Below are 22,846 nucleotides of genomic sequence, written 5' to 3'. Positions count from 1 at the left end.
TCTCCTCTGTACTGTTTCTTAAGCCTTGGGGAATCTGCTCATAATGGATCCAGTCTTCTGTGCCTTTCAGCTTATCAGTCAGTATTAAACCTGATTCACATAACTTGTATGTGAGTGAATTCTGTCACACTGGACTCAGATACATAGGTAACTAGTGCATGATGGACATAAGCAGTAGCCCAGGATGCAGTGGGAATCATTATATAGACTTCAGTTTCTGGTACTTGGCATAATAATCACCTTTGCTATTCTCCATGCAGTGAGAGTCCTCTCTTGGGATCCGTAATTACTGAGTCTGCTTCACAGTGATACTTTAGTAGGGAAGACAAAGTTGAAAGCTAATTGCTTGCCTAGAGATGCAACACAAGGCAAGTGTATTTACACATAGAATAACAGAATGTTTCTGCCAATGAAACTCCTAAATACTTGTAAAGAGAGAAGATATGAAAACAAGAAGATTGATTGAAAGTTTGTTTGGACACCAGTTAGAATCCCGAATCCTCACCTTTGCTCCATGCAGCTATGACTTGTTCTTTCTAACAGTGGCAACATACAGAAAATATCTTCTCCACTCTTGCTTAAGCAGACAGATGCCATATATGGTAAGAAGACAGAATATGGTGCAGGTAATGTGAGGGCAGTTGATTAAAAGTCACAATGTAGTAGTGATACTCTTCCAACTTGTATGTCCTTTCTGGATGGACAGCTAAGCTTATATTCCCAGGCAGGGCATATCCTCACATTCTGCTATTTTGTTGCTAAAGTATTATTAATACAGCACATAGGTATACTAAGTAGTAAGACATATGGAGAAAGGACTGTTCTGAGTGGGAATATTTTAATGCTGGAATACATCATTTAAAATAACATTTCAAACTACAAAAGAAATAATTTTGGAGGGAGTCCATTTTTTTCTGCACCTTGATTTATCCATTTATTAATTTAAACAATTATCTATCACATACTGGGTGCATAATTTTTCCTGCTTTTAAATTGGAATATAGTAATTGTAATGTACTGCAATGAAGACAAATAGAATTTTGTGAAAAATGCAGCTGGAGCACAGGATCTTTCTGGATGGTCAGGGACTGTATGTCTCGGAATTTAACTGATGAATACAGACACAAGCAGATATGGAATAGGATATAATGTTAAATAAATGCAAATAATTAGATGAGATGGAAGATCAGTTGGCCTCTTCAACCAATGTAGATAAAACTCTGGACATTTTGTGACCACAGAATGTAAGTCCGTTCATATTAATGATCAAATGGACAATATTTATTGTTACTAAATAAACGTGCATTTGTTAAGGATAGAACCAGAGCTGCATTAAGAGAAACTAATGTAAAACCAAATAAGCAGATAGAAATTGAGTTCAGATATATAAGTTCAAAAGAGAAATAAGATAGCCAAGAGAGGACTGTAATCTGGCTGCCAAGCTCCAGTAAGACATGCCAGAGGGGCAGAGTTGGAACACAAGAGGAAGTACCTCAATGTAGTCAAACAGGTTAGGACTGAAACAGGTTAGGCAAGAAATAATCTCTGGAGAAGTGAAGGTCTGCAGACTTACATTACCTAGCTAATCATGCTGCACACAAATGTCTACCTAGTGCTTAGTCCACACAATTCCTCATGGCATCAAAAGTTATTGAACTTCTGTGTATGTTTAAGAAATCTAGCCACAGAGATCAGTGATTAACAATGGCTGGCAGAGATCCAAAGTCTACATGTTAATGGATGAAACAGACTAGTTTCTCCACCATGAGTAAATCCTCTTTGTCATTTTCTTCTGTCTTTTAAGATACCCATGTTTTTATTTATAGCACTTATAAAAATATTACCTTATTCATATTTAATATGAATTAATTTAGCAATTACAAACCACTTACATTTTCTACCTTCCTTAGCATATTTATCTTTTCCGTGTAATTTGTCACCTACGATGTTACATATTTATTTGTGAATTTGTTTATTATTGTCTTTTTCACTAGAATTTAAGCTCCAGTTTGGTGGAGGCTTTTTGTTTTAATCTTATCTCTATGGGCAACACATGGAGCAGGAGCCAAATAAATGTGTGTTGAATGAAATGAATACATATCTGTTGAACAGACTGGGAGAGAATAAACAGTTATTTAAGGATTATTATTAACATTTGTTTTTCGTCTCTGGATAGCTATCTCTGTAACAAGTGAGAGTCTTGTAGTTGTGTTTTGCTTACCATTGCTTAATCAGAGCATATAAAAGACTTAAAAACATTACAGATACTTGTTGAATGAATGAATAAGTGTTGGAAAATCTGACGTGTTTCTACACTCCTGTTAGGACCAAAAGAAGCTGATATATTAATTAAATATTATGAGATTCTGGATTCAGGAGTAATGCTTCAGAAACTAGAGGACAAATTGTGATGCCGAGTTGGAAAGATTATTTTCCACCACTCAACATCCCAGGCATAGAACAGTTTTGTGATATGATAGTTTAGAGGTAAAGTTTTCTGATACTATATATACATATATAATATATAATATAAAAAGTTAAATACACATACATATACACATACCATAGGTGCCCTATATATAATATATAGTATGTATATATTATATATACTGTATATTATATACTATATATACACAATATATAATATTCAGTATGTATATATTATATATACATATATTATATACTCTATATACATACTATATATTATATATAGTGTACACATAGTATGTATATATGTATGTGTATTTAACTTTTTATATTATATATTATATATTGTATATATAGTTTAATATATAGTATGTATATATTATATATACTTATATACTATATATTATATATAGTGTACATATAGTATGTATATATGTATGTGTATTTAACTTTTCATATTATATATTATATAAGGTATATATAGTATAATATATAGTATGTATATATTATATATACATATATACATATGTAATGTATATATAGTATATAATATACATATGTATATATTATCATAAACCAAGGTAAGTTATTTATTTTTACTTGAATTTCTTCTATACACCTCCAAATTTCTATGAATTTTAAGTTGTTATACTTTTAAAAATCTATTATACAAAAAACCCTTAGAGCCCATTTGTATAGATAACTCCAAGTATCCTCATTTATTTTGCTATATATCCCAAAATACAAGACTTTTCAGTAGTCAAATGAAAAGCCAATAAGAAAAACAATAATTAATAATAGCTAACATATATCATGGCTTATTTTGTGTCAGGAACTTTAGATAAACTATATCAGTGAATTACAGAGCAATTCCTAAGTTTACAAAGATGGAAGCTGACACTCAGAGAGGTTAAAATTTTAGTTATAACTACTACTAAAAGAAACTAAAGCTAGTCCTCTGAAGCTGAAAGACTGTAGTCTCAGGATCTTAAGAACATCATTATATTACTAAGGATGGCAAATTTGTATATACAGTTTTTCATAGCTCTCGACCTTTGGGACCTACAACCAATTAGCAAGCTAGTTAATTTCAGGACACATAAATAGAGGAGTAGGGCCGGAGGGAGTAAGTTAAGGCACTGAGGCCAGAGCACAAGGAGGCTGGACTGAAACAGCTTGTATTAACACTTATGCAAAACGTTATTGGTCTTTACCTTGCACTTATACAACAGCTAAAGAGAGTAAAGAGAGGTTCTCTGCTTCCCAATGATACTGCTTCACTCTCTAGGTTGCAATATTTAACATTTTGACTGATAGGAATTCATAGGTAGTAACCTTGATCACCAGACATACCAATACCAGATTGCTGGAGATGCTAAGTCTGGTCAAAGTATAACCTGAGAGGGAAAACCACTGAAGGGGCCTGAATGCTCGTCATATTTGGAAATAATTGTGCATCTATGAGATTGTTGAGTTGACATATTAAGCATTTCTTATTCTTTTTTTATATGAAACCTAATACTGTTTAAGCCATTATACGCTGGCTTTTTAAAGAAAATTTGTACAAGAATAGTAATTTGAACAGCATTCTACTTTTAACTCCTACTGCCATAGAAAGTAATGACTATATAGCTGTCTATGGCAGTAATGTAACAGCATGAGATCTTGCATTAGTTAATATTAATATTTCCTTAAAGGATACTTATTTTGTAATAATAAATAATAAATGATAAATGTCAAAATTAATTCTTTTTATTCCTGTACTTTATGATTAATGTTTAAGGAATAAAGCATATGTAAGTATCAGAAGGTAGTTGAATGACAACTTAGAACAGAAACTTAAAAAGGAAAAACCGATTTATTAATATACACCATAAACTATATAAATGTGACTACATCAAACAATATGAAAAAGTTAAATACAGAATATGCCTCCCAAAAGAAGTTACACAACATATTAATACAAAATAGGCTGGGTGCAGGGGCTCACACTGGTAATACCAGCCCTTTGGGAGGCTAAGACAAGCAGATTGCTTGAGCTCAATAGTTCAAGACCGTTGGGTGACATGGCAAAACCCCATCTTTACAAAAAGTACAAAAAATTAGCCAGGCATGGTGGTGCGTGCCTGTAGTCCCAGCTATGAAGGAGACTGAGGTGAGAGAATCACTTGAGCCCAGCAAGTCGAGGCTGCAGTGAGCCATGATTATGCCACTACACTCCAGCCTGGGTGACAGAGTAAGACCTTGTCTCAACAAACACACAAACAAACAAAAAACTTAAACAATACATTAGAAAGATCACTTATCATGACCAAGTGGAATTTATCCCTGGGATGCAAGGATGATTCAACATACGCAAATCAATCAACATGATATATTGTATAACAGAATAAAAGATTAAAAACATATGATCTTTTCAATCGATGCTGAAAAAAGCATTTGATAAAATTCAATGTCGCTTCATGATAAAAGCCCTCAAAAAACTGGGGATGACATAAATATACTTCAGTATAATAAAAGCCATATATGACAGACAGACCCACATCTAGTATCATACTGAGTGGGGAAACCTTAAGACCTTTCCTCTAAGATCTGGAACAGGATAAGAATGCCCACTGTCACCATTTTTATTCAACATATTACTGGAATTTCTAGTTGGAACAATCAGACAAGAGAAATATATAAAGGACAACCAAGTTGGAAAGGAAGAAGTCAAATTATCCTTACTTGATGATAATATGATCTTATATTTGGAAAAAACTAAAGACTTCACAAGAAAATTATTAGAACTGAAAAACAATACAGTAAAGTTGCAGTATACAAAATTAACATACAAAAATCAGTAGCATTTCTATATGCCAGCAGTGAACAATGTGAAAGAGAAATTTAAAAAGTAATCCCATTTACAAAAGCTACACATAAAATTAAATACCTTGGAATTAATCAAAGAAGTGAAAGATCTCTATAATGAAAACTATAAAAACATTGATAAAGGAAATTGAAGAGGACCCCCAAAAAACGGGAGAATATTCCATGTACATGGATTGGAAGAATCAATATAGTTAAAATGTTCCTACTACTCAAAGCAATCTACAGATTTGATACAATCCCTATTAAAATGCCAATAGCATTCTTCACAGAAATAGTAAAAACAATTCTTAAATTTATATGGAACCACAAAGACTGGAATAGCCAAAGCTATTCTAAGCTAAAAGAACAAAACCAGAGGAATCACATTATCTGACTTCAAGTTATGCTACAGAGCCAGCATGACACTGGCATAAAAACGGACACATAGACCAATGGAACAGAATAGAGAACTCAGAAACAAATCCACACACATACAGAAAACTCATTTTTGACAGAGGTGACAAGAACATACACTGGGGAAAAGACAATATCTTCATAAATGGTGCTGGGAAAACTGAATAACCGTATGCAAAAGAACCAAAGTAGATCCCCATCCCTCACCATACACAAAAATCAAAAGAAAATAGATTAAAGACTTAAACCTAAGGCCTCAAACTATAAAACTACTACAAGAAACCATTGGGGAACATCTCTAGGACATTGGTCTGGGCAAAGATTTCTTGAGCAATACCCCACAAGCCAGGAAACCAAGCCAAAATTGGACAAATGGGATCACATCAAGTTAAAAAGCTTCTGCTCAGCAAAGGAGACAATAGAAAAACTGAAGAGACAGCCCACAAAATGGGAGAAAATATTTGCAAACTACCCATCTGACAAGGGATTATTAACCAGAACATTTAAAGGAGCTCAGACAACACTATAGGAAAAATACCTAATAGTCTGATTTTTTAAAATGGGCAAAATATTTAAAATATTTGAACAGACATGTCTCAAAAGAAGATACACACATTGCAAACAGGCATGTGTAAAGGTGCTCAATGGGCCAGGCACGGTGGCTCACGCCGGTAATCTCAGAAGTTTGGGAGGCCGAGGTGGGTGGATCACCTGAAGTCAGGAGTTCAAGACCAGCCTGGTCAATATGGTGAAACCCCGTCTCTATTAAAAATACAAAAAACAGCTGGGCGTGGTGTCGAGCGCCTGTAATCCCAGCTACTCGGGAGGCTGAGGCAGGAGACTCTCTTGAACCCAGGAGGCAGAAGTTGCAGTGGGCCGAGATTGCTCCGTTGCACTCCAGCCTGGGCAACAGTGCGAGACTTCATCTCAAAAAAAAAAAAAAAAAAAAAAAACAGAAAAGAAAAAGTGCTCAACGACATGGATCATCAGAGAAACGCAAAGCAAAAGTACTGTACTCTATCATCTCACTCCATTTAAAATAGCTTATATACAAAAGACAGGCAATAGATGTGGAGAAAAGGGAATCCTGTACACTGTTGGTGGTACAACCACTATGGGGAGCAGTTTGGAGGTTTCTCAAAAAACTAGAAATTGAGCAATCCATAAGATCCAGCAATCCTACTGCTTCATACATACTCCAAAGAAAGGAAAACAGTGTATGAAAGGGATATCCACACTCCTCTTTGTTGCAGCACTCTTTACAATAGCTAACTTTTGGAAGCAACCCAAGTGGCCATCACAGAATTAATGGATAAAGAAAATGTGGTACATATGCACAATGGAGTACTATTCAGCCATAAAAAAGAGTGAGATCCAGTCATTTGCAACAACATGGATAGAACTGGAGCTCATTATATTAAGTGAAATAAGCCAGGCACAGAAAGAGAAACATCACATGTTCTCACAATGTGCTTATTTCACATTGCATGCCTGTATCAAAATATCTCATGTACCCCATAAATATATAGATCTACAAATTACAAAAATCTTAAATAATTAAAGTATTTTTAAAAACTCTTTTCTCAGAGAACCCATTGAAAATTGTGAAATCCCTATCAAAACAAAATTTTGGGTCCACAGGTATATTGCAACATCATTTGAATGTGTTTTTCTTTTAAATTATTTTCATTTCTATGTATGATACAGTCATTTTTGGTTGTCACTAATTGATACTTTTGAAGTATACATCTCTTTACTAGTAGTCTATCATCTTTCCACTGATGGATCACTTTCTGTTATCTTATTAGAAAAATTAAATTCACTTCTCTGCCACACAATGATTTATTTAAAATAATTCTTGTTTGAAATACTTTTATTCAGAGTTCATATTTCTTTAATGAATTTTTCACTGCATCAAATCATGGTGTAATGGATTTTATGTACCTCGGGGCTAAAGTACATCAAAGTAAATGGGCAGTGAAATTTGAGGGCATCTTTCTTAGGACATTAAGAAAAAGGAGACTATAGTTTGAAATGTAGTTTCTTATTGGTTAAAAAAGATTCAGAAAATTTATACCTCAAAAATGAGTAATTTATTAAAGATGTCTGTTATGTCTAATTATTAGAAAGCATGGCAAATTATTTGAGATCAATTAAGAGGAGAACATTTCTTTCTAACTTGTATATAAATAAAACATTTGAAAGAGATTATATTTAATTTTGTGGATAAGTACTGCGATAATAAATATATTGTCTTTTTTTGAATTTATGAATTATTGGTAAAAAGTTATATTCAGAAATCATGTATCAGAATCTCTCTCTGTTTCTTTCTCAGTTGCTTTCTGTCTCTGTCTTTCTCTCGCTTTATCTTTCCCCCACCCCAACACATATATATATACACCCATACACACGTAACATATATCTCAATATATCTACACCTGCAGTGAATTTCAGCATGGAGTGGAGCTAATATTTGGGTTGAGAAATAAGATTTTGATATGTATGTACTTTTTAAAAAATACTCTATATTTTCACATATAATGGCTGGTGATATTTTAGGTAGTATAACTAAACCATATTATAGTAACACATGCTTTTTGACACCAGGATCCTTGTCTAACTCATGGCTTTATTCTTAGGTTTATTAGAGTAACTTCCTTATAGATAGATAATAAATAACTATTAAGTAAATACTGAAGTGTTTAAAAAATGTGAGTAATTTCAGGAGGAGGATAGTTTTAAATGTATTTAAATACTTTGTTATAATTATGTTCATTAAATGGGAGTTTTTTTGGTTTGTTATATATTAAACTTCCTAATTTATAATATTTAAATCAAATAAAAGACCTGAACGTATGTTATACAATCTGAAAATTAAACGATGAGAAAGTTTTCCTTACATTTATAATTTATTGCATAACATTCACATTGCTTTTTTGAAAAAAGCATTTCTGCGCGATTGAGAGAGAATGAGGAAAAAGTAGAAAAAAATAAATATCTGTTAACTCTTGTGATATTCTTTTGTGTTATTCTAATAAACTACTCAGAAAAAATACTCCATGCGCTATGTATTATTGATGGTGCAGATGGTAGTGAAACATTGAATAATTATTTTTAAAAAAATAAATACTCACCTGAAACTCAATTCTTTGCTTTTTATTCATTTAAAAGCTTTGGGCTTTTGTCGTCTTTGCTTTCCATTGTATAAATACTTACAAACAATTAATAATCCCCTCTTCCAACTCCTTAGCTAATTCATCTTTCATGTAACTGAACCAAATCTTGATTTTGAAAAATTTATCAACTTTATACATTAAATAGTATTTATTATTTATATATAATACAACATATTCTATTTGCATAGAATGTATAATACAATATATCATTTATATATGATATATTATAAATAATATAATAATAGGTTTTTACACTTTTGAATATTTTCACATATAGCAGAATCATACTGGCTAAAATAACCTACAAATCGACAGCAGAGGGCACCCATTTCCCGCTTTGAAGAAAAACTGAAATCCTTCCCTATAAACATTTTTCCATAAACGTGTATTGCTTTATCAGTTTATTTAGAAAAGAAAGGATATTTGCTTTTTCTCCCAAAAAACATTAAGAAAGAGAAACAATTGATAAATACTTGTGGTGGAATCAATTATGAACATAAATTAAAATCAAATTATAAAACAGTAAACAGTTTCTAAAGAATATAAACGTAAAAATCTATTATCTATTTACCTTCATTATCATCATGTATAATTTACCCATCATTTTTATGTATATTTATATCTATGTACCTATAACTGTTACTTATGCTTATTATAGTAAATCCTTACCTCCGATGTATTATTATTGATAACAGTCTTTGTAATTTTGTAGAACAACTACACAGAAATTATCTTCTTTAATTTAAATAATTCTACTCATCTACTGTGCATAGTTAAATCCGTGTATGCGCATGAGCGTGTGTGCGTGAGAGAGACAGAGAGAGAGAGAAAGAGACAGGAAGAGAGAGTGAAAAACTGTTTAATATTTTGGAGTTGTCAAGCATTTTGATATAAATGAATTATTAGACTCTTTTTTACACACATTTAAGAGAAAGGAATAGAGCCTTTAATGCAAATAGACACTTTTCAGTAAATCACTAAAGATTTTGAATTTAATATGGAATTCAATAAAAATTTTTGCATTCAATTTAGCTTTAAATAACTTCCTTTGGTTTACATTGTATTTTATTTTATTTTTATTTATCTAATAAATAACAGGAGGGAATATTATCGATTTGATAGCCAGAGGCTTATAAGCGAATCAAGTCAGTCTCTTTGGAGTTTGCCTGCTATGTTTTTGGAATAAATTGTCCCTTAATTGGTGAGCGTAGAGAATATTATTTTAATAAATATTTAATGAAAAAAGATGTTTTATCTATTCATTAGACACCTTAGTAATATATGCTCATTAGAAGAAAATGAATGAGTATTTAATATTCTTTGTTTACAACAGATGACATAATAGAATATATTAATATATAAGCTGTGACCTTCACACTTTGCCAGTTTTAGAAACAAGGAGTAAGTTGCCCTCTCATACTCTCTTCTATGCTTTATGTTAATTTATTTTCAGCTACATAAATTAAATTAACCTTTAGTGATAGTCATATACAATCTGTAATTAGAAATATAAATAGTTTAAGAGTTTTTTTTCTTAAAGTTAAAAATTTTAAGGTTAAAAACATTGATCAAAAGTGAGTATTGTAAATAATATATTTAATCTCTAATATGTTGAATTTTTAAGGAAATAAATTAATAGGAAGATGTCTATGAAGCACCCATGGTTCGTTTTCTTGAAGATATAATTTTACATTTGGAAAATACCCATTGAATTGAGTTCAATGAGAAAAATAAGTAAAATATACACAAATTTAAATAGAAATTGAAAATTAAGTATTTAGTTAATATTGTATACCAAAATTGTCTTTTACTTATTCCCACTAATTTATTGGTACATTAAACATTTCAAATTTTTAAATTAGAATTTAATAAAATCTAAAAGATATGAATGATATGTGACTTCTATATATAAGTTTGAATTATAGTAATGGTGGTTATAATTTCCTTTGCTTAAAATTAAAATATTGATGATTATATGACTGAAAAGTTTTTAAACAGCATTTTTGAGACAAACATCTGAAACATTCACTTGTGAAAACTTTTTTAATATTTAAATAAATAAAATATTTAGAATTTGATTATTTTAATTTCATAATTAGAGATAAGTTAACAAAATGGAAGAAAAGAGTTTATATTGTTTATTGAAATATGTAATTATTTTAAAGATGTTTTTGCTGGAAATAAAGTACATATTTTGAGCTCAAGTTGCTACTCTCAGAGGTAGATATTATGCTGTGAATGATGAAAAGAAATACATCCTGAATAAAAATGAACAATATCACATTAGTCCTACTGCTCAAAAAACACTTTTGAGATACCTAAAGTTATGAAACATACTAAACTCTTCTTAAAATTCTATGATAAATATATTATTATTTCTCATAGCTAAACAAACAATAATGAGAAGCAAGACATGAAACAGTTTTCTGAAGATTTTTGTTTTGGACTTTATAGTCTTATCAAATAGAAAAATTATTCCCTGGACAACTAGAATTGAGACATAAATTTACATGTTTTAGAAAGAATATGTTCTTGATATTAGTAAACAAAAAAGACACAGGCACAATTAGGTTTGTTTTTAACAATGTTAAAGAGTTAAGGTTTTATAATTGATAACTCTTGTCTGTATATATTTCACTATGTATTTTCCATAGAGCCATACATTCTAAATATCTTTCATTATGACTGTTAGCTATCTCCATATCTTCAAAACTATTCTTTGATATTTATTATATTCAACTTTCTTGTATAGTGCCATAGGCTTAGCAATGAAAATATGTTTAGTATGAATAGTAATGTTGATGAAATAGTGGCATTAGTTTTCCAGTTGGTAGATGTTATACTTTTCCTTCTCTGATTTGTCTTTTGTGTTCTATTTACCATCTATTTAAAAGAAAGTTGATTTTAATCATATAGATTTTGGCAACAGTTTTCTATGCAAAATGACAGCTGATTCAAATTGTCAGCAGCCTTACAAATCAATGCAGATTGCCACATAATTGATCCAGTTATTGCAATCAGTATAGATTTTGAACAAAGCATCAGCTGTGCCACAATCTATTTGGCCCCAGAAACTGCATCATTTTTCTAGGCCCTATCTTTTAGAAACGGAGGTGCTGGACTGAATACAAATTCACAAAAAGTCATTTAATCAATAAAGCAGAAGGCAATGAATGACAAGTAAACCTGTGTGGACAGGAACAAGCCAACTGCTCTTTATGGTAGTAAATATGAGACAAAGCATTCCTAGTGTTAAATAAAAACAATCGTGTTTTAGAATAAATAGCTTATTAGTTAATTAGGATGAATAACCAAAGTCCAATTAAAGATAGTCAAAATATTGTAAGAACTAATAATGCAAGGTGTTAGAGGAATAAGAGTAGATTTTTAGCCTTATGTTTAGCTCTTTGCTTTATCACTCCCTTCACATCCAGCTTTTTCTGTTTCTTTTAATGGCTGAATCACAGAATTGCAACTTAACAGAATTGCAACTTCAATCACATTCAATTTATATTTTTCTTTTTCTTCCTCCATTCAATTAATATGTCATTAGATATTCTATTACTATCTCGACTACCAGCCCCTAAAAGACATTGTACAAGTTGCTTGTCACACTGTATCTCATTTCATTTTCCTATGTTTATGAGGTAGGTTATATAACTAGTTCTTGGTCTCCGATAAAAGCATTACAATGTTCTCATAATGAGTAAATAAAAAGCAAGGCCCTGAATTCAGGCCTATCTTCCTCCAAGATAATTTTAACAATGACATAACACTGTACCCTGAGAAATTCAAAACTACTTTTCTCTTCTGTCCATCAATGCTTCTCTATTTTCTACCTCCACTAACTTAATCTATTGTGTAATTTGTTTTGAAATTGTTTGCTATCTCTGATATCTCTCAAAATGTAATCTATCCTACTAAATATAATTGGAATAATCTTTCTATATCATATCTGTGCTCAAAAGAACTTTAAGAATTGCTTAGAATTAAGAATATTTAGTAAAATTAAAATGTTATTACTCAAACAAAAATTGAATAGAACTTTCCTTAGGCAAACATATCACTTTTTAGAATACAAATATTGTCAGATTAATATTTCAGACTCAATGTCTAAATCAGGTATTTTCTTCTTAGAAGTTGCTCAAGTATATTTTTTCTGAACTGGATTTATACTATAACAAATACTTTTATAATGTCTTCAAGAGAAGAATTCTTTATTATATGATATAAAACACTTGAGAGCAAAAGAAGATATGTAGCTTTTTAAGTTGGCATTTGAGAACAACAACCAAAAAATCTCTACATTATTTATATTCCCAAGCAGAGGGATAAGAAGCTTTCTACTAAGAAAAATGCTTCATATAAGTAAGTTTGAAATAGCCTTATTTGGCTTTCATGGTTGTAGAATAATAAGTATCAAAATGGTGAAAAACATTTAATAACTCTCTGTTGCAGGAAAAAATAGAGAGTTATTTACATTGTTCTCTTAAGTCTTGATATTTTAGATAGTTTAGTCAAAATAACTTCATATATTTTCGTTATGAAAGTGAATACTTTTTCTGTAAGCCTAAACATATTATAAACTAGGAAAAGTTATTGGACACTGTCAATTTTTTACTTCATGTGAGGCTGTACAAAATTTACTTTGACATGAATAATGCCAAAATTTGAATAAGTGGACTGTGGCCTTCGAATTAGAGAAGAATATGTACCAAATCACCAATCAGCACTGTCTAGTTCAAATAGAATCCTCCTTGAAAAGTGTCTGAAATGATTTCTAATCATAAGAGGAAAGATGATTTGACTTTTAATACATTTTCAAGCCCATTTTTTTTAATATTGATGTACTTCTTCTTCTTTTTTTTTTTTTTTTTTTGTCAGACAGAGTCTTGCTCTGTCGCCCAGGCTGGAGTGCAATGGTGTGATCTTGCCTCACTGCAACCTCCACCTCCTGGGTTCAAGCAATTCTGCCTCAACCTCCTGAGTAGCTGAGACTACAGGCGCCTGCCACCACACCCAACTAATTTTTGTATTTTTAGTAGAGATGGGGTTTCACCATGTTGGCCAGGCTGGTCTTGAACTCCTGACCTCAGTTGATCTGCATTCCTTGGCCTCCCAAAGTGCTGGGATTACAGGCATGAGCCACCACGCCCAGCCAATGTACGTCTTGAGCAATAAAAATTTAAATTAAAAACTTTAAATTTTAGTTTTCCAATTAAATAAAATGTATATGGACTTAAAACTTGAAACCATCATTCTCAGCAAACTATCGCAAGGACAAAAAACCAAACACCACATGTTCTCACTCATAGATGGGAATTGAACAATGAGAACACATGGACACAGGAAGGGGAACATCACACACCGGGGACTGTTGTAGGTTAGGGGGAGGGGGGAGGGATAGCTTTAGGAGATATACCTAATGCTAAATGATGAGTTAATGGGTGCAGCATACCAGCATGGCACATGTATACATATGTAACAAACCTGCACGTCATGCACATGTACCCTAAAACTTAAAGTATAATAATAATAAAATTTTTAAAAACTTGAATTATTGTTAAATCAGAATTATATACCTTATTATTTTTACTATAATATTAGGAATTTTTTAAGTCAAAATTTTAGCATTTTTTCCCAACAATTATTAAGCAATTTTAACCTCATTTAAGGACTCAAATACACAGCTAAATATCAGCTGTGACTTCTTTTATTACTATTATCTACCCCATATTTAATTTAATACACTTTGTACTGTTTTATTGACTGGATCTGTATGTATGTCTCTACAGTCAAGTAAAATATTGTTATACCCCAGCATCTATGCATGAATGTAATATAAAATATTTATTGGCACTTAAATATCTGCCAACCTCAGGAACATGTTCTATACCTATAATATCACATCTTAGAAACATAACCCAGTTAAGTAAATGTGACTATGTGACAGATGGGGTTATGTTTAGACAGCTAATTAATTTCTGTAATTTTATAATGCTTGTGACGAAAATGAGTTTTGAACCCAAATGTGTTTGTGTCCAAAGACCAGGTTATTAAACATATTACAACCTTATTACCAAAGAATATCACATAAAATAGCTTCTCACTAAATGCTTAACGTGTTTATACTTATCTAAACCAGGGATCAGAAAACTCTGGACCATGGGTCAAATGCTGCCCACTTCCTGTTTTTGTAAATAAAGTTTTATTTGAACATATTCCTATTCATTAATTTATATATTGCTTATGGGTTCTTTCCCAGTACAGTGGCAGGGTTTGTCAGTTACACTAGACATAACATTACCCACAAAGTCTAAAATAGTTACTTTTTAGAAAAAGCTTGCCAATCCTTGATGTAAACTATATTACATCTGTAAAAAGGTACCTGTGACTGTATATCAACATAAAGAAGATGACCACCTAGATTTTATGATTTTAGTGATTATAAATTATGTAATTGCCTTCCCTAAATACCTCCTTAATCCACTGTGGTAGACTGAATAATGCTACTCCCTTCCAAAAATGTCCACACCCTAATCCTCAGAATCTGTTAATGTTACCTTATATGGCAAAAGAGATCTTGTCAGTGGGATTAAATTAAGAATGTTGATGTCGAGGAGACATTCCTGGATTATTCAGGTGGGTCCCAAATATAATCATGAGGGTCCTCCTAAGAGAGAGCAGATGATCAGAGTGTATCATAGAAGATGTGACTGCACTAGCAAACACTTTGTGATATGATTTGAAGATGAGAAAAAGGCACTGGCCAAGGAATACAGGGGACTTAGAGGAGCTAGATAAAACAAAGAAATGGAATCCCTCCAGAGCCTCAAGAAGTATCCAGCCTGGTGACACCTTGACTTTGGCCAAATGAAATTGATTTCATGATTCTGCCCTCAATTGGTGTGGTTTTAAGCCACTAAGTTTATGGTAGTTTGTTACAGCAGCAATAATAAACTAATACACTCTCTGACTGAGACCTGAAATCTTTTGAATTTGTAAGACACATTTTCTATCAGAAAATTCTTATTGGGTAACAATGATACCTTTGAACATCTGACGATAGCAATGGATAATTTCCACAGAAAATTTTGAACATACATATATACATAATTTTTTGCATTTAATTTCAGAGTTTAATATATCCCCCATATAACTAATTTGTGGACTTCCTCGAGTTCTATGGGCTTCAAATGCTATACCTGTAATTAATTGGCTTGGTTATAGCTATCAAGAAAATGATGACAATTGTGCTTTATCTATTTCTTTATCAATATATGTTGGTATTGTTTATCTGATTTTATGTCTCCTCCCTCTAGAAAGAAAACACTCTGAGAACATAGGCTTGGTCTTTTGTTTCATCAGTCAGTAAGTGTTTCCTAAAAAACCACACATATACTTAATAAGTCTTTGTTGAAAGAATGAATGTATAAATAGATTGATGAGCAAATATTGAGCTGTTTTGGACTTCTTTAGGAATCCTGGATATTTATTAAATAGGGAGTGGACAAAGATAAAGTTGACAGCAGTGTAGAGTAGAAAATGGATTAAATCCAAAATGACAATGTGTAAGTATTCTAATAAAATTAAATTAAATTAAATTAAAAACTGTTAGGAGTCTAAGTGATGCAAATTTAGTGATTTATCAGAGCAATTTTTCATCTCAGCTCTCCAAAAAGCCCGCAGATATATTCAGACAAATTGAATACAAATTTGATCTGGGAAGCTTTTAAAATATTATGATTCCTAAAATTTCTTAAACAGGTACATCTACAACAAGGCCCCCAAATCTGGGTTTTATAGAATTTCCCAAGTGATCTTATGGAGAAATCAGATTTGACAAATCTGATTTGATAAGCAATGCTTGAATGCACGTTTCTCTTTCCGTCCATACCTTTCTTATTAACCGCTAAGGAAGAAATAGTTCCCAAATTTATCTGAGTAATAAGACACCTGCGTAAATGATTACAACTTAGACTCATAATCCCTTCTTGGGATATTTTGGTTCAGTGTCTCAGAATCAGTACCCAGAAATAAGGAAATATAGTAGACATCTTAGGAATTTACAATGGCCTAATAACTTGAGAAATTCTATTCTAAGTAACATATTTTGATGAAATAATTGGTATATATAACTGCACTCTTCATTTTGACCAGACAATAGGTAGTATGCATTGAAAGGCTTTTCTTTTTTACGCTTCACAACTAGAAATGCTAAACATTTTCAACTAAGCTATTCAAAGTAACAAAATCTTTCATTTTCTACTAAACAGCCAGCAAATGTGAACCTGTTTTATTGTGGCATACACACACAAACACACACACAGACACACACAGATACATATCCATGCACACATACATATATAGCATTTTTTTAAAATCAAAGCTTTATTTTGGCTTTTCAAGGACAATATTTAAAAGGGCTATTATTTTAAAAGTCATCAGCCTCTCAGGACTTAGTATGAAGAAGATTCAGTTTCTATTAAAAAACTGGGAATTGCTGTGTAAACTAGGTAGCACTGGAAATTTTAGTACATGTTAGCAATTGCCCGTTACCTTAATTTTTGTGAATTTAAAAAAATGAGAAAAAGATTATGTTGATTTGAAATACTACTCAATTCTGTGGTCTCTTTTCTTGTCATTAACTTAGTTCTAGATCTCCTCCACCTTTTAGCAAATTGCACCTAAGTTTGGCAATTTTTAATGTCAGTGCCCTCCAACTACAGGTTGAATATTCCCAATCCAAGATGCTTGGGACAAGAAGTGTTTCTTACAAATTTCATATTTTGGGGGGATCTGGGAATATTTCAATATACATAACGAAATGCCTTGGGGATGGGACCAAAGTTAAAACACAAAATTCATTTTTATTTCATGTATGCATAACCTGAACATTATCTTATGTAACATTTTAAATAATTTTATGCACCAGTCCCATGAGGTCAAGTGTGAATCTTTCACTTCTGGTGTCATGTTGGCACTCAAAAAGTTTCACAGTATCACAGTATGGGGCATTTTGAATTTTATATTTTCAGCTTAAGGGTGCTCAACCTGTATATGTATGGCTCTATGGTATAAATGTTTATGTCCCTCCAAAATACATATGTTGTAATCTTCACTCCCAAAATGATTGTATTAGGTCGTGGGGCCTTTGGGAGGTGATTATGTCATAGGAGTGGAATCTGCACAAATAAAATCATTGCTCTTATAGGAGAGGGTCAAAAGATACCCCTCACCCCTTCCACTGTATGAGGTTAGGATAAGAATATAGCTGTCTAAGAGGAAGCAGATTCTTACCAGACACTGAATCTGCTGGCACCATGATCTTGGACATTCCAGCCTTCAGAATTGTAAGAAACAAATTACTGTTGTTTATCATCACATAGTTTGTGGTATTTTGGTACAGGAGCCTGAATGGTTTAAGAAATATGACAATAGTTAAAATAAAAGCCAGAGAAAGTTATGTCTATTCAACTATATTTTAGGAAGATAGATATCAGTATAGACTTGGCAGAAATAATTTTCATGTGGCAATTATTGGGTGAGGTTAGATTGTTGTATTTTATTTAACCAAAATTAAGTCTTCCAGCCAAGGCATTGTTACCAAAAGATTCTTTTTAGACTTTCATGTGTGCCTGTGCACACTCATATTTTCAACTTTATATGTATATTGCATATATACAGACATAATTATAATACATTATATATAATTATATACTTATTTATTTTCCATTTTTGTATATGGAAATTTGACAGACTACATCTTTAGAATATTTAAAAACCATAGTCCTTTTGTAAATTAATTCTTCATATTCAGGTTTTTTTTTTTTTTTTTTTTTTTTTGAGACGGAGTCTTGCTGTGTCGCCCAGGCTGGAGTGCAGTGGCGCAATCTCGGCTCACTGCAAGCTCCGCCTCCCGGGTTCACGCCGTTCTCCTGCCTCAGCCTCCCGAGTAGCTGGGACGGCAGGCAGCTGCCACCACGCCCAGCTAATTTTTTGTATTTTTAATAGAGACGGGTTTTCACCGTGTTAGCCAGGATGGTCTCCATCTCCTGACCTGGTGATCCGCCCGCCTCGGCCTCCCAAAGTGCTGAGATTACAGGCGTGAGCCACCGTGCCCGGCCCGTATTCAGGTTTATTTGTGTATATTTATATTTGACCTTTTGTTTTGTTTTGTTTTGTTTTGTTGAGTTTCGCTCTTGTTGCCCAGGCTGTAGTGCAATGGGGTGATCTTGGCTCACTGCAACCTCCGCCTCCCAGGTTCAAGCAATTCTCCTGCCTCAGCCTCCTGAGTAGCTGGGATTACAGGTGCATGCCACCACGCCTGGCTAATCTTTAGTATTTTTAGTAGAGATGGAGTTTCACCATGTTGGCCAGACTGGTCTTGAACTCCTGACCTCAGGTGATCCACCTGCCTCGGCCTCCCAAAGCGCTGGGATTACAGGCGTGAGCCACTGGGCCCAGCCTATTCCTGACCTCATAATATTTTACTGTTATGTGTTTGTTTTTTCATTAATGATGTCACAGCATTTTTCCATGTATTTAGTCCCATGAATATCTAAAAATTAATTTTGAACATAGAACTTCATTTTACAATCTTTCAGTTTCTAGTAGTTAATTTTTAAAAGCCTGGTTTATAAAAGAAGCTCAAAAATGTTATGGAATACATGAATTAATTCTTGATTGCTATTCTTGACTTCCATCATTTATGCAGTAAACTCAGGAACTCTGTAGTGTTCCAAAATTTATCTTCTCCATATCAAATTTGTATGTTTTCACAGAACTAAATTTCTGGCTTTTTAAACTCTCTTTTATTTTTTTCTTTCATTGTAATGGACCATTTTTGGAACTGACATTACTGAATATGTGATATGCAGATAGTGAAGTCATTTGAGTACAGTGCATACTCTGGATATGCATTTTAGGCTAAAAAGAATGGTTAGTTGTTAAGGTAACTTCAGTAAATATATATTCATTAAGGGCAGTCAGAAAGAGAGAAAATCATCTATGTTGCCGCCTTGGCAGGCCTCAGAGAGCAGAGGTTGTAGCGTGTGGAAGAGTGTGCTTGCGCTTTCTGGAACAGTAATGTGTGTCCTGCTCCAGAAGCTCGACTCCCCTGCTGCCACCCAGAGTTTTTTCAGAAGCGTACACTTCCCCTCTTACTGCAGTTCTCCCCTCTTTGGTATTTAAGCTTCAAGCATCTTTGCTTCATGGGCTCTGCTCTGCGGGACTTGTTTCTTCTGCTTCCTCCTGGATTCTTCAGTCTTGAACTTCTCTGTTGCCTGCATTCTTGCCTTTTACTCCACTCTGCCACCTGGATGAGAGGCCGAGGACCAGTCTGCGTCACAGGTACCTCCTTCGAATCCCTAGAGTAAGAAGCTGTGATCAGAGTGGTGGCATATTGATGCTAGAAACACAGGAAACTGCATGAGTCATCCTTCAGAATAGGATATAAGCATGGCCAGTGCATGCATTTTCTCAGATGAATACACATCTGTTAAACAAGCTGCATAGATTCTCCAGAGAGTTCAATATAATTTTTCTTGGTATTTTTCCTGTAAAAATATGCCATTAGACAAATGAATTGAAACATTTTTACCAAAGCTTCAATGCAGAAATCACGGCTGCACAAAAGTACATGAAATGGGGAGGTCACATCATATTAGTGATCAGCTGTCATAATCAGAAGAGGCCATGTAAGTATTTCCTCTCATAATTTAGTAAAATACAGGAAATCATCCTTTAATTGGTGGTGGGGGAAGCTTTTCATAAGATATATGGGAAATACTAACAAGAGGGATTTAAAGCAACCTTCTTACTTGTGGCACTCTGAGATATACATACACACGGATTCTTTGGAGACACTGCTTTCCAGAGAGAGGCTAAATTGTCAGTGATTTAATTGCTCCTGGGATTGAAAAGGTGATCTTGTATTTTGCCTCCCGTGACAGGTGCTATCCCTTTATTATAATTTGAACCCCTGGGTGTTAAAACATTCATGGCTTTTCTATTAGGAAATCTGCATACTCCTCCATCCATGTTTATTCATAATTCTCTGATAAGTTGCAGACAAGCTCACTGAGAACTTAGGCTTTGACATTTTAGTCAGAAATTACTACCACACCCACAAACAAAAAAACTAGGCTCATTTGCATCTATATTTTAAAAATTTATGAAATAGTTTATGTTAGTATTTTGGGTCTTTTGAAATTAAGTATATTGTGAATTGTTGTACTTTCTAATGGAATTTTTAAGCAATTAGTATGTAGTGAATATATATGTAAAGTCTGTATTAGACTGGTTCTAAAATGTGTGCACACCAGAGGGCATCATAGCTTTCATTCAAAGCTTCTTTTAGACATTTTCTTTTAAAGTGAGCTTTATACTTTTTAACCTTTTTCTCTTTAGAATTATTACTCTTTTTCACTGTAATATTCATAAAACATGTTTAAACAATATTTATCCAAGTATATTGAATGAACAGAAATATCATAATTAAATGAGAAAATTAAAGCAAACAAGCCTTTATAGTGACTGTCTAACAGCTTAGATTTCTTCCTATTTTTGACCTTCTTTTTCTTTTATCTCAGGACAATTACTACTGTTTGTATTTTTCTGATAATGTGTAAACTGTTCCAATAATTCTGTTCCTAGACTACTTTTGATACCCGCTCCGTTTTAAAAACTCCTTTGTCTTCTTGTTTTGCATGGTAAATTCTTATTGAAACAGAGCACCATTTGATTGATCCATTCAGACAGCATTCATTGAATATTGGAGGAACAGGACTCAGATACAGCCTTCCAGAAGCTCACTTTCCTGCAGAGAAAAAAATGGGAACACATATGATGACCCTTCAACGTGATGAGTACTGTGTCCCAAAGTGCTGAGAGAACTCCTCAGATGGGTCCCTAATTGAGCCTAGCAGCTATGGAGAGTGAAGTGATACATGGACAGATGGTTAAAGCTGAGCCAAGATTTAAAGTACAATTAAAAAGTTAATCAGACACTATGACAAGCCTTCTTATTTTTTTCCAATGATTTTAAAATAAAATTTGGAGTCGCTCACATAAAAGCACAGATAATTAGAGATAAAGAAAATGTTCTTTTCTTTGTTTGGATTTCACAATTGTCATGCAAAAATAAATAAGCGCAAACGAAAGGCTAGAGAAACTTGTAAAACCAGGTGATTTTATTAGTTGCTTTTTTTCTTTTATGTTTTTAAAACATGATATGATTATAACTTTTAAACAATAAACCTCCTGGGTGATTATAAATTTAGCATGAAATAAAATATTTATAGCAACAACAAAAAGGTATAAAGGGAAGAGTCAGAGGAAGCAGAGTTGTGAGAGTCACATATCCTTGGGAGGACGTTCAAGTAGACACGTAAGTTGTAAGTAAGCCTTTGGCAGGGAAAAGGTACGTCTATTTTTAAAATACGTCTCAACAATAGTTTATCTAAGGAGACTTTTCCAGTTGTATTAAACTAAACGTGATCTTTCCTCTTAGGAAATGTTGTTTCTGTGTTATAATTCTAGTCTTACATTTTTATTTTTTTCTATTAAATGATAAGCTTCACGAAAGTACTGATTTATCTGTTGATCTCCGACAGTGTTTAGTTTAATTCTTAGAATAGAAGAAGCAATGCTCAAAAAATATGTGCATTGCTTAACTTAAGCGGTATCTATCAACATGAATATAAGAATTGAACATAATTCTATTTAAAATGTAAATTTCAAAATGCCAGGTTTCATACTTTTAATTACAATTTTGCTGCCAATTAGCCTTGTTACCTTAATTAAGTGATTTAAAATATTTCTAGTTCTTACTTCACCTGTTAAATAATGGAGTTGAACTAGTTAATCATATGCTTGATCATTTAATTTGTGCCAGGAACTGGAATAAAGCATTTGCACATATTATCTAATTTACCCTTGATAACAACTCTTATGAGATGGTGTGGTAATAATCTGCA

At 32.7% G+C, this 22,846-nt stretch overlaps 2 long non-coding RNA genes across 3 annotated transcripts in view; both read left to right on the top strand.

The window, feature by feature from the left end:
* LOC134809575 (uncharacterized) overlaps positions 1-22,846 on the top strand; it is a 168,394-nt gene that overhangs the window by 72,461 nt on the left and 73,087 nt on the right. The gene's annotated exons all lie outside the window — the stretch shown is intronic.
* LOC107970488 (uncharacterized) lies at positions 16,190-21,875 on the top strand. Its single transcript, XR_001713076.4, has 3 exons — positions 16,190-16,238; positions 20,062-20,219; positions 21,601-21,875. It is a non-coding gene; the product is annotated as an uncharacterized LOC107970488 (long non-coding RNA).

The sequence above is a fragment of the Pan troglodytes genome, chromosome 2, assembly GCF_028858775.2.
Source record: "Pan troglodytes isolate AG18354 chromosome 2, NHGRI_mPanTro3-v2.0_pri, whole genome shotgun sequence".
In the NCBI taxonomy this organism is placed as follows: Eukaryota; Metazoa; Chordata; class Mammalia; order Primates; family Hominidae; genus Pan; species Pan troglodytes.
The sequence above is the reverse complement of the archived record's forward strand: the minus strand, read 5'-3'. Positions and strand labels throughout refer to the sequence as shown.